Source organism: Pyxicephalus adspersus, chromosome 10 (genome assembly GCF_032062135.1).
Source record: "Pyxicephalus adspersus chromosome 10, UCB_Pads_2.0, whole genome shotgun sequence".
Lineage (NCBI taxonomy): Eukaryota > Metazoa > Chordata > Amphibia > Anura > Pyxicephalidae > Pyxicephalus > Pyxicephalus adspersus.
The window spans coordinates 27,126,496-27,141,103 of NC_092867.1; the positions used below are offsets into that span (position 1 = coordinate 27,126,496).

Here is a 14,608-nt window from a genome sequence, read left to right on the forward strand (position 1 = left end):
TAATCAATAGCTAAGCATTTTTAATAACATTTTTTCAAGAAGTTCATTCAGCTTGTGGCTGATTTGTCTAGGAAGATATAATGGTAGCTGTGAGTTAGTAAGATAACTGCAACAATTTGCTCTAATACAGAAAGTTTAGTATTTTTATTATATCACAGATCGGTTTATGTAACAATTATTAGGAAGTTGCTTGCCTGTTTTTTTGCAACATTTTCTTGACAGTTAGGGTAGTAAGCAGAAGGGTTGTGGGTGATTTTACACCAGAACTTCTCTACTTTGTGTACATAACTTCACTATACAGGACAAAATTTAAGATGTGTGAAATTAAAAAAAAACTCTGCAAACAACTGTCAAAGAAGGCATGGGGAGCCATAAACGAGATAAGAAAAAAAATACCGTTTAGAAATAGCGTTTAGCTGGGAGAAGGTGCTTTCATGTGACTTCAAGGCAAAACTGAAAAAACCCACATTGTGTCACAGGTTAGCATAGTTGGTTGTTGTGTCATCATGACTGACCCATGTGTTAGACACATGCTAACACATCATTATGCTATGTTATGATGCATGACATTTAAAATAAAGTGCATGGGAATATACACTGAAAATGTTCAACAATGCACATTGGTGTACGTTTTGATGAATTTCCATTGATTTCAGTGAAAAATGCGCCTTGGATAAAAATGCATAAGTGCGGATCAATTTAAATGTGTTTTAGCTGAATTGGCCATATGGTGGAATTTAAGAAAACAGAATGCCTAACATGCTGAGAATGTAGAAATAACTAGTCAAATGCCTATGACAGCCTGTAACTTCTTAGCCCATAACTTAAGATGTTATTTTTGCAAATGTGAAAATAAGGTAAAACTCATTATAGTCAATGGAAAAGGTGAAAAAAGGATGACTTTACGTGTTTTTTTAAAATTGACATGAAATTGCCCCTGACAGTTACTGCTTATTCATGTCGATGGTATAGTTGTGCTGAGGTTACCACTTATAAGTGCAGTTGACAAGCATTTACAGGCATGTATGACACCATGTATGACACACCTTAAAACTGCTATAAGGGAAAATTGTTGTTATATACTCACCATAATTCTCCTTTACTGACAAGCTCCATCTTAGAGCACAATTGTCCAGCACCATAAGGAGCATAAGAGTAAAAATATGTAATTTGTTTGCAATTACCTTCCAGCTGCTCAGAAACTGCTTTTTAAACACTTGTAGGTAAGTCTTGGTAAGCAGTACAACCAACCATGAGAGGCTAACTGAAGCATCTAAAAACTGCAAATCAGCTGCATTTTTTCACCAATACCAATAAATGCTATTCAGCCACTTTCATTTTTTAACAACATATTGAGAGGGCTTGGTGGTTCCTTGTCAGTTTTTGTACTGTCAAACACTAGAGAACAATACTACTGAAAAAACCTTCCATGTGAACAAGCCCTTAGGGAAGCTTCTAAAAACTACACTGGACCTATTTTTATGCCTAAAAGAGAACACTCGTACAAAACAAGGGGAGGGTTATGCAGAGAAATGGTATTCTTTTAAATGGTATAACTTCATTTATGTTAATTTCAAATTGAGACATCAGTATAAACTTGCTTTTGAAAACAGATGGGCACTGATTCAAGACATTTTTCTCAAGGAATGTTTTCTCATCTAGGCTACACTTTTTTATCTTTACTATAAAAGTAACATAAAACTTTAGTTTACTTGGGAAAACTTGTTCTTGTATGCTGGGGGCTAAAAACATGTTCGATTGATAAGGTGCAAAAACATCTCATGTAAGAAAATTCAGGAGAAAAGGTTATTGAATCTCATCCACAGAAACTTGAAATATAAACCTGACAGTAAAAGCTGAGAGCTTTCTTATGGCTAACGTGTATACATGACTAAATTGAAGTATGTTTTCTTTGTTATTGGCATTGTTGAAAATGCTGTTTTTCCTTCAAAACTGCCAAAATTGAGTCTATTCAAAAACATTTAAAAAGAACTAACTGTTTATATTTCCAGTACCATACATTCAGGCCCTAAGGCCTTGTTCAAACTGATGGTTGTATCCCATGTTCTCCCTAGTCCCTATTAGGCGGGTACACCACCCAGCCCTTTTCAGTAGCCACCTGGCAGTCATCAGACAACAGTGTAGGGTGGACTTTATGTAGAGAGAGCTGTCAGAGTAAGCACATCCTGCCAGCTTTGCCTGCAGAGGAGGGAAGGTTTGTTCTCTGAATCGTTTTCACTCCCCACCTTCTGAAGATCCCCCCATCTTCATTAGTTTTTTGACCCTTTTCCAAGGCAATAAAAGGCTGCAGCATTGCTTTAAGTTTTTACCAGCTTCTACATGCAATGTTTACTACCCCAGCCATCCCCAAGTGATTACACTCTACAAAACTTAGGATAACACTGAAATGTATGTTTTTTATTATTTTATTTTTTTTTTTGATGTGGCTGATATTGTTTTTCAGATAGCAAAATCAGGTGGTTTACAAATGGCATAGATATGCAAAATAAACCCCCAGTATATTGCATTTTTTACATGTGAGCGGTGGAGACATTTCAAATGAAAAGTTAACCTTTAGGAAAATGGCAAAAGTGAACAAGACCTTACTTTTTAATGTGTGTTGTAAGAGGAAAGTTAAAAAAGTATTATTATTTTTTATGTATGTTTTTTTTTATTATTTTAGCCATTTTCCATAAAGGGGACCCTGTTACTACTCTGTGCTTATAATTGCTTAAAATGCCTCTGACCTTAGCTATACCGACCTTCTGGGGCTAACAGATTAGAGAGAATATCAGCCTAACATTATCAAAGTGAAAGTAAATCTCTATTGACCATAGCAATTAACAACCTGTCAGTTTCTCCCTTTCATTTTTTAAGATACACTGGATGGACAAAAAGGGGAGAATGCTCAATTGGTATAAGAGATATTATCATTTTATTTGTTAGCAGTCAAGCATCAGGAATCAACGACTGACAACATATATTTTTATTACAATATTGAGCTGATTATGCGCTTCTTCAAATGTGTATTTTTTATGCAACAACATGCCAGAGGCATTCAAGTCTTCTATAATTAGATTGCAGTAAATTACTTAATAAAATAGTGTAGGCACAGTGTTGTGTTGCAGTAATGTTTTAAACCTTGTCACGTTTCTAATTGATATTTGATTCCTCATTTGGGACTCATTACTTCCTATTGGGTGTCAAAAAAAAAAATCTTTTTGTCACTGATTTTATCAGTGTCAGACATTATGGGAAATGATAGTAACTGGCATTACTTGTAGCCTATAAGGCACATGGTATTACTATAGGGAGAAGGTTTAGAAACTTGGTTAGGATTTTATTGCTTTGTCCCCATGAGCATGATTTTTCCCCATATCCTGTCCAGGTCTTGGGTTTTAGATAAAGCAGCAAGAGAAGGCAAATCCCATGTGGCATGGGGAAGCATATATCATGTAAAATATGGCAAAGAAATCATCTCGGTAGAAACACAGGTAGCATTTAAACCCTGATATTTTAAAGTGCAACTTCCTCCCCCTTCTAATACTACACCCCCTCCCCAGTATTTTTTGCAGTGTTCTGATTGAGTCTGATTACATTGGCTTCTTTTTTTCTTAAGGAAGCAGCACTCACATAATGTTAGGTCCTCGAGTACTGTGAGCCAAGCCTGCCTGACACACCTAGGGTAAAGAAAATGAGAGCCTGGGGCTCATAGGAAATTAAATGTTATTATGTCTAAAGAGAATCAGCCATTAGTGAGAATAGAAGCAGCACTGGTTGATCAAACATGGGTCCATAACTTTTTAACATAGGAGAGAGGATGATGATAAAAAAAAGTTAAAACTAGAGTTGTACTTGATGCCTTTTCCTTCATGACAAGCAGCAAACACCTGAAAACAGAAACATGCTTTATAAAGATGTGTTATACTGTATATACATAGTGGATACAAGTGGATACAACAAAAATACTATGGAACAAAGAAAATGAGAATTGTTTTTCATAGCAGTTAGAATCCATGCCCCATTTTCCACGTTATATCATGAATTCTTCATCTAATTGGTTGCTAAGAGCAGCAATGTCTATTTGCAGCGGTTTCATATATGTCCCCTCGTTATGCAATGAGATCATTATAAATCTGAAGGCTAACATCTAGTCATTTTCTTTTCATTGCCCGCTTCTTCCTATCTCCATGTCATTACAGCACCAACTTGCTTTTTTATTTGTGTTATCTGCATTATTTTTAATAAGATATGTCACAGGGGGTGCCGCTTTGCATGTGCAGTTTTGCATATCAGAACAGATCAAATCTTTCTGCTTGTGAGTCCTCTAAAACCAATACAAATTGAAGGGTTTTACATCCCCACTCTGACATGCAGATGAGAATTATTGCGTATGCTTTCAAAAATAGATTTTGTTTTTTATTTTAAAACTGTTGATCAATATAGATCAATTTGTGTTCACTTATTTTTACTTTTTACCGAGTGTGTTGAGTTGGAAAGACACAAATCATTCATTTATTTCAGAGTTAAATAGTAAAACTGCCATTTTCCTGTCTATGTTCATTTTATTAATGTGTCCTGTAGATTTTTATTACTTATTACTCATTTTTTCATACTCACCTCAGAGAGCCTGTACATGAACAGGCCACAACTGTCCCTGGATAACTACATTGCAGACAGACCCAACTTGTGCTGATTTATATACAAAAAATGGATGGAAACTGGAGGAAGCAGGGCAGTTGCCCATAGCAACTAGAGGCCAACAGGCTGATTTACTTTAGGTAGGCTTCATTTTTAAGGGAGAGCAGTAACTGCTCACTGTAGGGCATTAACATTTTAGTAATAAAATGTAAGTTGCAATGCTTCAGAGAAAACTTCATGAGAGCAGGACAGCTTGGTCACAAAACCTGTCAAAAGTCTGGTTTTCTTCTCCTACCCATTTATTAGGATTGATGGGGTAGGCTGGGCGCAGCTGCCTGAATGCGATTTATCATGGGTTTGCCGAAATCTCTTTAAAGGTTCTCAGAAGCTGTTGTTTTGAGCAAACTCCATATCATTTTATAGGAGATGAGTCCTTAAAGCAGGAATGAAGCCACTCAACTCATCTATTTGTATTTTATCACAGGGCACCACCATTTTCCTTTTTTTCCCTTATTAGCAATGATCTTCAGCCATTTTGATTGCCCGTGCAGGAATTATGTAACTCTCGCAAGTTTATTCATACCCGTGACAAATAACCAAAGCTGAACATACCCAGCTCAGCTTTTCTGCATTTCACCGTTGCCTGTCCCTTTCTGCAATAACCACCTTCCTGATTCTTTATTCTGTAAAGTGCTACTTAAATTTAGACTCTGGCTATTTAAAGGGCTAATAAGCTGTTGTAAAAAAAAGACATTGAAAGCCAGGGACTGTTATGGAGGACATGTGCAAATGCTGCGAGTTGTCCATAGATACAATGCATGTTCAAATACCAGCACCCCCTACTACTTTTTGTAGTAGTAATCGCTGGCATCTGTGCCACTACTATGTCCTGTTGGGGTGTAAGGGGCAAGAGTTTTGGACTCACAGAACCCTGTAGAGCACCCCCAAGGAATTCCAAAAATTAACTGCCCCCCCCCCACGCGTTACCACCTCACATCATCATGTTTAATACATAGACATTATTCCTGTACACCCATCATGTGACACAAAGCCTAGCCAATGATCACAAGGGGCCTGACTACCAGGGGCATTGTGTTTGTTTCAATCCATTAGAGACTGCATAGTGTAATATTTAGTGTCAGACAAACTTGTGATGTGAGAGGATGAACAACACACAGCCTGCATAGATAGATAGAAATGAGTCTTTTCAACCCTAAAGTGTGTGTAGAGGGTTTTTTTTTTTGTTAGTTATGGATGAAGTAGTAAACTTCCTCAATCTTATTCAAAAAAATTGGAGGTTTGGCCCCTGACTTGGTCTACGTTTTTAATTTCGCCCTCGGTGTATTTGAGTTTGACACCCCTGCTGTAGAGGAATGGGTATCCAACACACCTATGCAAATGCATAGGAATTTAGGTGAAGATTTGTGTTAGGGCCTGCTGAAGTAGTAAGTATTACAAATCTTAGTAACTTATTTTTTCTTTAAAGTGTCACTTTAAGTAAAGTGAATGATAGAAATGTAAAAAAAGAAAAAAAAAAATGTTGCCCTGTCACATAGCTACATTAACGTCATTTACACGTGTCCATGTGTTGTCATGCCATTCACTTTAATGAAACCCACGCACATGGAAAATTCTGCACTTCATGTTGGATTTATGTGTGATAGTAGCCTGTTTATGTGAATATGCTGCCTGAACTCGGATTAACACCTGTGCTTTATCACAATGCACCGGACACCAAGGAGTGAATGGGCCCTACATGACTGGAAATCTGATTCACATAATATAGTTTACACTGACAATTGCCATTTTCCCAGTGACTGGAGACACAAACTGAATGTCTGACTATTGGAAATGCTTTACTTTTGTGCAGGTTCCCTGTGCTAGTGTTACCCCTCAGAGCAGCACCTGCCTGCAGGCTCCGCCCACCCCTATTTGCTGCAGCAATGCCACACCTGTGGGACCCTCATGGGGGAAATCTGCCTCATGTAGTTGTATGTCTGTGAAGTGTAAACTGCTGTCTGAAAATATGCTTCAATTTTCACCTCAGTATTCCCCGAACGTCGGTTGCTAAGTACCAGGTACTGTGTAATCGTTGCTGATATGAAAAAATGGTTTAGAGGAGAGGTAAAGTAGCTGTTTTCTCGCAACGCTGAGGTAAATTTATTTCATAACATGACCTGGGAGGTACGCAGAGGGTTATGTTTATTATGTGAGTGAAAAAATCACCAGTTTTCTGGTTTGGTTGTTTTTTTTTTTCTATGATATTAGATTCTTGTGGTATATTAGTGGCCGGGGATGTGTTCATTATGAGACCACCCGTGCCAAGCATAAGTCTAAAGAGGGACTCCAGATTCAGTCAGTAATTTATTATGCTTTGCTGTTAATATGTGCAAATATATTGCAGTAACATGTTTTTATGTCTCCTGAGGTCTGTCCAAGTGTTCGGTATGCAAATAAACTCCTCTGGCAGATCTGTAAACTTGAATAATTAGGTGTTGGAGTACGAGAAAGGGGACATAGGAAGGGCTCTATAAAGCGACACTTATGTGAACACACTCCAACTGAGAAATAAGGATATAAAGCAAGTTTCTCTAGCTAAGTTTACATTCATATTCATCAAAAGCAATGCTTTATAAAATTTTCTGCATTTTAATTTTGCAGTCGTGATCACACATCCTCTCTTTGGTCCCTTGTGCAGAGGGGGTGTCTTGGTTACTCAGATGGGCAGAGTGTTGATGGCACCCAACAGAGATGTGTGCTGCTGTCATTTATAAAAGCTGAAAAACAGGGCTGGTTTACATTTGGAAATGCCTGTGTTTTTGTCTAGTCAACAAAATGCTATCAGTAACAGACAGGACAGTGGTTTAAGGTGCGTACACACTTCCAATTTTTATCGTTCCAATCGAACGACGAACGATCGATTGGGCAAAAAATCGTTCGTAAAAAAGTAACCAACGACGCCGACGAACGAGGAAAGTCGCTGGAAACGAACGACCGGACCGACGGATCGGATTGGACGACGATCGTTGAACATCGTTCGTGTGTACGGTCGTTCGTTGATCGTCCATGTTCAGAGCATGCGTGATGAACGAACGTCCGTTCGCTTTCCTGTCGTGCACATAGTTCCTCTATCGCTTAAACGATCATATCTATTGTGTGTACAATATCTACTAACGATCGTGTCGTTACCTCTATGTGCACGATCGGTGCTATACGATCGTTCGTGTATATCGTGCAGGAACGTTCGTGGTTCGTTTTCCGACGATAATAATTGGAAGTGTGTACGTAGCTTTAGACTTTTTCTCAATCTGATAGACATGATTACACAGCCCCTCTTCGGTCACTTGTCTAGAAGTAATGTCTGGTTGTGTAGCCATCACTATACACAGTATGGACACACTATCACTATTAGATTGCAGCAATGAAAAGTTGTGCAAGGGTCATAGCTGGAAAATTAGGGCTGATATACATTTTGAAATGCCTTTGTTTTGTCTAGTGTAAATGATGTTTGTGCTCACTTGTAACACACAGGGGTTTGGACTTTATCGTGATCGCACAGCCTCCCTTGTCCAGAGGGTGATGTCTGGGTAGAGAGCGGATGGGCAGTGTTCATCTGTTCCTTATCAGAGTCCAGCGCTGTGGCTGGAAAACCAGGACTGGTTTATATTTTCAAATGCCTGTGTTTGTAGTGTTTTTGCCTGGGCCAAAATGTGATCTTTGCACTCAACTGTAACAGGCTTGTGGGGCAAAGATTTGCACTCCCTTTTCCAGAGGTGATATCTGGTTACATAGCAGATTGACAGCACACAAAGGCAGTGTAGTCAAAATGATGGTTGTAACAGGCTTGTGGGACAGTGGCTCAAACTTTCTCCTATCCTGATACACATGATTGCAAAGCCTCCTTTGTGCCCCTTGTCCAGAGGGTCTGTCTGGTGACATGTTGGACGGCCAGTGTGGTGACACTACACACGGAATGCATATAGCCATGTTGGCAGCTGCTGTCATTCAAAGCAAAGCTGTGTACGGGCCATGATTGAAAAACCAGGACTGGTTTACATTTCAAAATTTCTACATTTTATGCCCTGTACAGATGTCCGATGGAAGTCAGATGATTGTTGCTAAACATGATGTTTTGTACATAATCTCCAGTGCCAGATGAAGCAACGAGTGATATACACACGGCGTGATTCTGTAAAGAAGGGAAAACAAGCTCATTGAAATGATGGTGCTTGTTCCCAAATGATCATTCTCCATGGGGGGACTACTGTACATGTCAGATTTTTGCCCCGAGAAAAGCACAATCATTTGACTTAATCATTGAACATAGCTTTGTACATTTGATTTTTTTTTTATAGCCAAAATGAGGTTTGCACTCACCTGCAGCATGCTTGTCGGATTCAGGGTTCTGATTTTCTCTTGGTCTGATTTTTCTGTCCCCTTGTAGAATATTCCAAAATGGGTGATGAGAAAGTGTGAATAATTGTATATTTTATTACCATGATAAAGTCACCAGTGAATCCAATTAATTAATTAAACTTTGCAGTGACCTTTAAAATATTTCAATGTGACACTCACCTTTTCTGTGTAAAATTCCAGAGGTAAAGACCACACTTCTTTAATTTAATTGTGTGTTTAATAACCAACAGGAGTGACTGATTGTTGCACAAAAGGGAATTCTTGTACAGGCATGATTATGCAATAATTCAAATAGGTGTTGTATTGCTTTAGTGTTACCTGAATTAAGCTGAACAAAGCTTGTCACTGTTCACTGTGAATTGCTGCATTTTTTCAGTATACATTGATCCGTCTAAGCTGTAGGATCAGCTAATTGCTAAACCCATTAAAGACTATTCTAAACAGTACAGTACAGTGTTTAGACACCATTTACATTTTTTGTTTCAGTCAGCAATAATTTTTTATTTTTGCTCAAGATTATCAAAGCCTAATTTGTCATTATTGATCGATTATATAGAAATGAATCATGTGTAGAAATATGCAGATTTATATCAATTTGAACTATAGCACTCTATGAACCATAGAATTTTTTTATATTTTACCTAATGGTCTAATTATATGGTAGTGATATTTTCAGTGCTTTAAATATCAAAGAAATACGGTTCTTTGCAAATCAGGTATCTAATGAAGTGGCTTGAAAATCTGTAAAACTACTTGAAAATTACAAGAACAAATCCAGATAAATGTGACTAACTCCTGCTACATATACAGTGACCTGGATAAATGAAAACCTTCACAGACAAATACATATACATTTTTTTGTGAGAAACAAGACTTTTTTCTATAAATATGTTTTTTTCATATATTCTTAAAACGTGGTAGTTATACTTTTTTTTTTTTGTTTGTGTTGTTGTAGAAAAGAGGTGCCAATTGTATTCACCAATTTACCCCTAAACAGATCTTGCTGGCCTTATTTATAGTCCCTGTTCAATGCTAAATGCTTGCCTGGGCTTTCTTTACCTTACTGTATTACAAAAGGATATGGCACTTGTGTTGCAATGCAGTTAATTAATGGCACAAGTGAAAAAGCTTACATAGCACATACACCACAATTTTCACCCCAATATATGAGACAGCCATGACTTAAAACCCTCCTTCTAACAATTGTGATCAGCACATATTTCTGCAATATTCACGGAGTGTTGCACAGTTTGCCACAATCAGATGACCATATCTGCAATACAAATGAGTTGGGGTAAATTTATGAAAATATATTGGAAGGTAGATATATCCTGGGCTTGAATATACACACTAGGCATGATTGATGAAAGCTCTCAAAGATTGGAGAAGATAAACTTATCATGTGAGAATCTGAGTGATACAAAAAATCCTGGAATTGATTTCCTAAAATAATTTGCTTAGTCTATCTTCTCCAGTTTTGCAGAGCTTTCATAAATCAGGCCCAGAGAGTGTAGACAAGGGTTAAATTATTGTTTTTGGTAAATTAGCCTCTGATCACTGAAACTTTGTCTGACTGATACTTATGAGTAAATGCACATCATTCAGTAGAAAAGATAGTTAAGCCAGATGTTTGTGACTTTTGTCACACTCCCTTTTTAATAATGAACAAAAAGACACAGCATTTTAATAACATCAAAAACATTTGTGTGTTTATTTTCTTATGCAATAAGAATTTGTAAATCTTTTAGCCAAAGCACATAAATAGTCACAGTGTTGTCTCTGCTTGTTGACATATTTTATCTAATTAACCAAGCTGTAATATCACATTTTGCAAATCATATATTTTGTCCTGGGTCATGCATGTGAATAGCTGTTTTCACATGGAGCAAAAGCACTGCCTGATCCCAAATAAAAAAATAATAATAATAATAATATCGAGCCATGAGGAAGCATTTTTTATTATCAGCCTGATATTTCTTTGTGAAAGGGCACTTTAAAGCTACATTACCAGGCATTTTGGCCCCACCGGTGATCCACTGGCCCCACCCACCTATGGTGGTATCATAGGTTAGATGGTAAAAGAGGACTCCAGGTGGTGTCCATGATCAGCACTAAGGCTTAATTCAATGTGAACATTACATTTTTTTGTGTCATTTTTGGTTTTGCTTACTAGGGCTTAATCATACTAGCCCATTGTTGAGCCATTAGTTTTGGCATCCCAACTCACTTGAAATACACTGTGGTGCAGGAAGTGCACAACTTGTGTTGTGCTGGGCTGCAATATAAAATTAAATTCTGCAAGATCTTTTTTTTATATATTAAGGGATGTTGAAGCCTTTTAATTTTTAATGCCGTACCTAACAAAGCACACAGCATTCTTCATTGTTCTGTTGTTTGTTGTGGTCAGCCAGGGTTTACCTTTAATTCCCATACCAATGCAGAAAAAATGGAAGAAGGAATCTGGAAATGGTTTTTTAACACTGTACAAAATGGTGAATAGAATGAAATAATGTAAATATGTATTGTCAACCCAGTCATTTTTTTGTTGTTTGCAACCAGAAACCAGAGCAGCAAAAAGAATTGTATAAACAGGAGTACAAATGTCAGAATGGAATAATGTGTACCTTGTAACATACCCTAATTAGATCGTTATCGAAGTACTGTGTGTATGATGGAAATGAAAACTCATAATGAATTTTAATTAAATGTATGTCAGTGTTTTCTAAGAAATGCTAGTTAAAGGTCTAAGAACCCCATGCAGTTTAGAATTGAATCCAATTTAAGCAACAATAATGGAAATAATTGTTATCACTTGAAAATAGTATTTGACCTTGCTCTCTCAGACTGTGACTAATTGTTCCATTGGTGAAAGTATGTCCTGTTCCATAAAAGGCAAAGTTCAGTAGAACAGTGTTGGCAAAAATGTTGATCTTTTTATTTAGGAAGATATTCTGGCTGATTTATCAGAAGGTATTGTACTTGCTGTGGAGTTTTGTAGATAGAGAAATAATTCAGTTAGCTGTTCCGCTTTTCTTTAGCATGTTGTGGAATGGCCTGTCTGGTTGGATACATTGAATAGATTGTTTTTGAAAATCCAAAAGAGATTGTACAGAGTTTATAAAATCAGGATGTAATATTGTCAAGCTTTAATCAATTCGCTGCCAAGGACATAAAGCTTACGTGCTTGGCAAAAGCAGGATGCAAACAAACAACATTTTGGCAATATTGTTTTTTTGATATAACATATTGTTGATGGAAAGGTTCACTGTAAACACTTGTATTAAAAAAGTTCACTATTTTTTTTTTTTTTGCAAAGATACTCCTCAAGTCTTTTTGTGTTCCTTTTAAAAGGTTGTTCTTTATGAAAGTTTACCTGAAGACCAAAACAGACTCCAGCAAGATCTTTTCTTTCTATTATTACCAGTTTTATACAAATCAAGCTGCCTTCAGACAATCATTTATCTTATACCTCTTCAAATCCTGATTTGATTTGTTGACAATAATAACAAAATCAGACCAAACCAAACAAGAGTTTTCCAGAGTGGTAAAATGACACTTTGCTAAAAACATTCAATGTTTTATGCTAAAAAATTCAAGCATTTTAAGGACCTTTTAAATTAAAAGTAGTTTGCTTTTAAAAAGTCATTTCACTTCAAAATTTTTCTGTAGTTAGACAATTTATACATACAAACATATACTACACATGATACTGTTCAGCCCCATGGGTAGGGTGATTGCTGACAAATGGAGTAAAGATGCAGCAAGCAAGAACTGTACTGTAACAAATGCTTAGATAAGTAATAATCTGTTACAATGAAGGTCAATATGTTTTAGGTGTGATTTGATGTGCAATAAAGGGCACATATGTGTCATTAAGTGCTTAAAAGTGAACTCCAGTCTGCCTCTAAAATAACTATTGTGCTGTTCACCACACCCTGAACAGTAAGGGTTGAATGCTTTCTACAGGACATATTAGTAAAATAGCAGCTGGAGGGTAAAATCACAGCATGCAGTGGGGGACACGCTGTTCAATACTCACAGAAGTTTCAAATAGCTTTGTACCTTTGAACAAGAGCGAAGACTGGAGTATTTAATATCTTCTTTTACAGGGTTCCTCTATTTTATTTTTATTCCAAGGACAGGGCCACTTCAGATTTTATATTTTTTAGGTGATGTCATATGCTTTAGTTTATTTTTCATTAAAGAATTTATTTTGTATATATTATCATACTTTATCATATTTCCATGAATGCTAGTATTATTTGGACACAACTATTAACAGTTTTCAGGAAAGAAAGGCATAAACAAAATTGGTATGGTTTGCTTCCAGAGCCTAAACTAAGTGTTTGACTAATGTATATTACATTTTTTCTAACATTAACTCCAAAGAGGGGAAACAGGTCGCTCAGAAAATTTTTCAGGGGACCTAGAGTACTGTTCTCTAGCGGGCACAGAGAAAACAGGCTTGTGGTTAGAAACCATTATGCTGTCATGTGGGTGAGTGAGGTTGAGTTGTGATTCTCCCATCGGAGGAGGAAAAGCAGCTTTGTGTGAGGGGAAGCGACAGGTCCCTTTTTAGGAATCGCACTGCAATCCACTGCAACCGCATGCAAAATGGTTCTCAACCACTCCCAATTCATTTTAATAGGAGCAGTTGGAAATGTGGTTAAGGTGGCTGTAAAAGCTGTGGCGAACCACAAGTCTAAAATGGCTTTTAGGTGTTGAAATTTACTTTGGGTTTATTAACAATAGGAAATGACTATCTTTTCCAGTATACAGGTCAGCTACATACTTTGAAGTATAGGCCAGCTATATGACCCTTTATAGTACATCATAGAACATAACCCTTCAGAAAAGAAGTTTTGTCTTCCACTTCCACATGGAGCTTTGCTTCAATATTCATTACATAAATTGAATATAAGCAATAGTTGGAAAGAAATTGTAGTATCCTCTTTATATATAGTCAATTCTGTTTTCAAGCAGAACCCCAACCATGTATAGGCTCTAGAAAAAATGTTCTAGAAAAGTTCAATGGATGATTTGGACATTGTTTAGAGATTTTCTGCATTGTTACATTTCACTTTGTACCTGAGCATGTAAGATTCTTATAGTTTGAAACTCTCTTCCTGTAACATTCCACCTCTTGACATTTTATTGGTCTTATGTTCTTCTGCACATGCTATTTTCTGCACATGTATTGTGTGGGGAAAATAAAGTCATAATGTCATAACTGATAAAAAAATCTAAAGAAAAATAATTCACATTGTTTAATTAGTTAATGATAAAATCTGTAGAATTTTCTCTGAACTTGTTGCATGAGTGAAGGAATGACAATATCAAATTGTAAGCCCACTTACACCCAGCGTAAAATAAATCACCTTAAGCAGATCCCTCGATCCTGCTGGAGAAGTCTTCAATCAGGTCCTGCGTTGTCCTGAAGTTCTCCTTTGTCTCAGGGAGAGACTCGGTCTTCTAGATACGTCACCTGATCTTGCACTGCGCAAGTAGGATCGTGTGACGTAGATTGCTGTAAAGGGGAACAAAAGTGTGC

At 37.0% G+C, this 14,608-nt stretch overlaps 1 protein-coding gene across 4 annotated transcripts in view; it reads left to right on the top strand.

The window, feature by feature from the left end:
- The window catches only part of PRKG1 (protein kinase cGMP-dependent 1), a 513,859-nt gene that overhangs the window by 108,834 nt on the left and 390,417 nt on the right, over nt 1-14,608 (top strand). The window contains exon 1 of one of the 4 annotated variants that reach the window (XM_072423234.1): nt 6,778-6,795. The exons of the other annotated variants lie outside the window; for them this stretch is intronic. The gene's annotated coding sequence lies outside the window, so the exon portion shown is untranslated. Of the gene's footprint in view, nt 1-6,777; nt 6,796-14,608 lie in introns of those variants that run through there. 4 annotated transcript variants of the gene reach the window in all.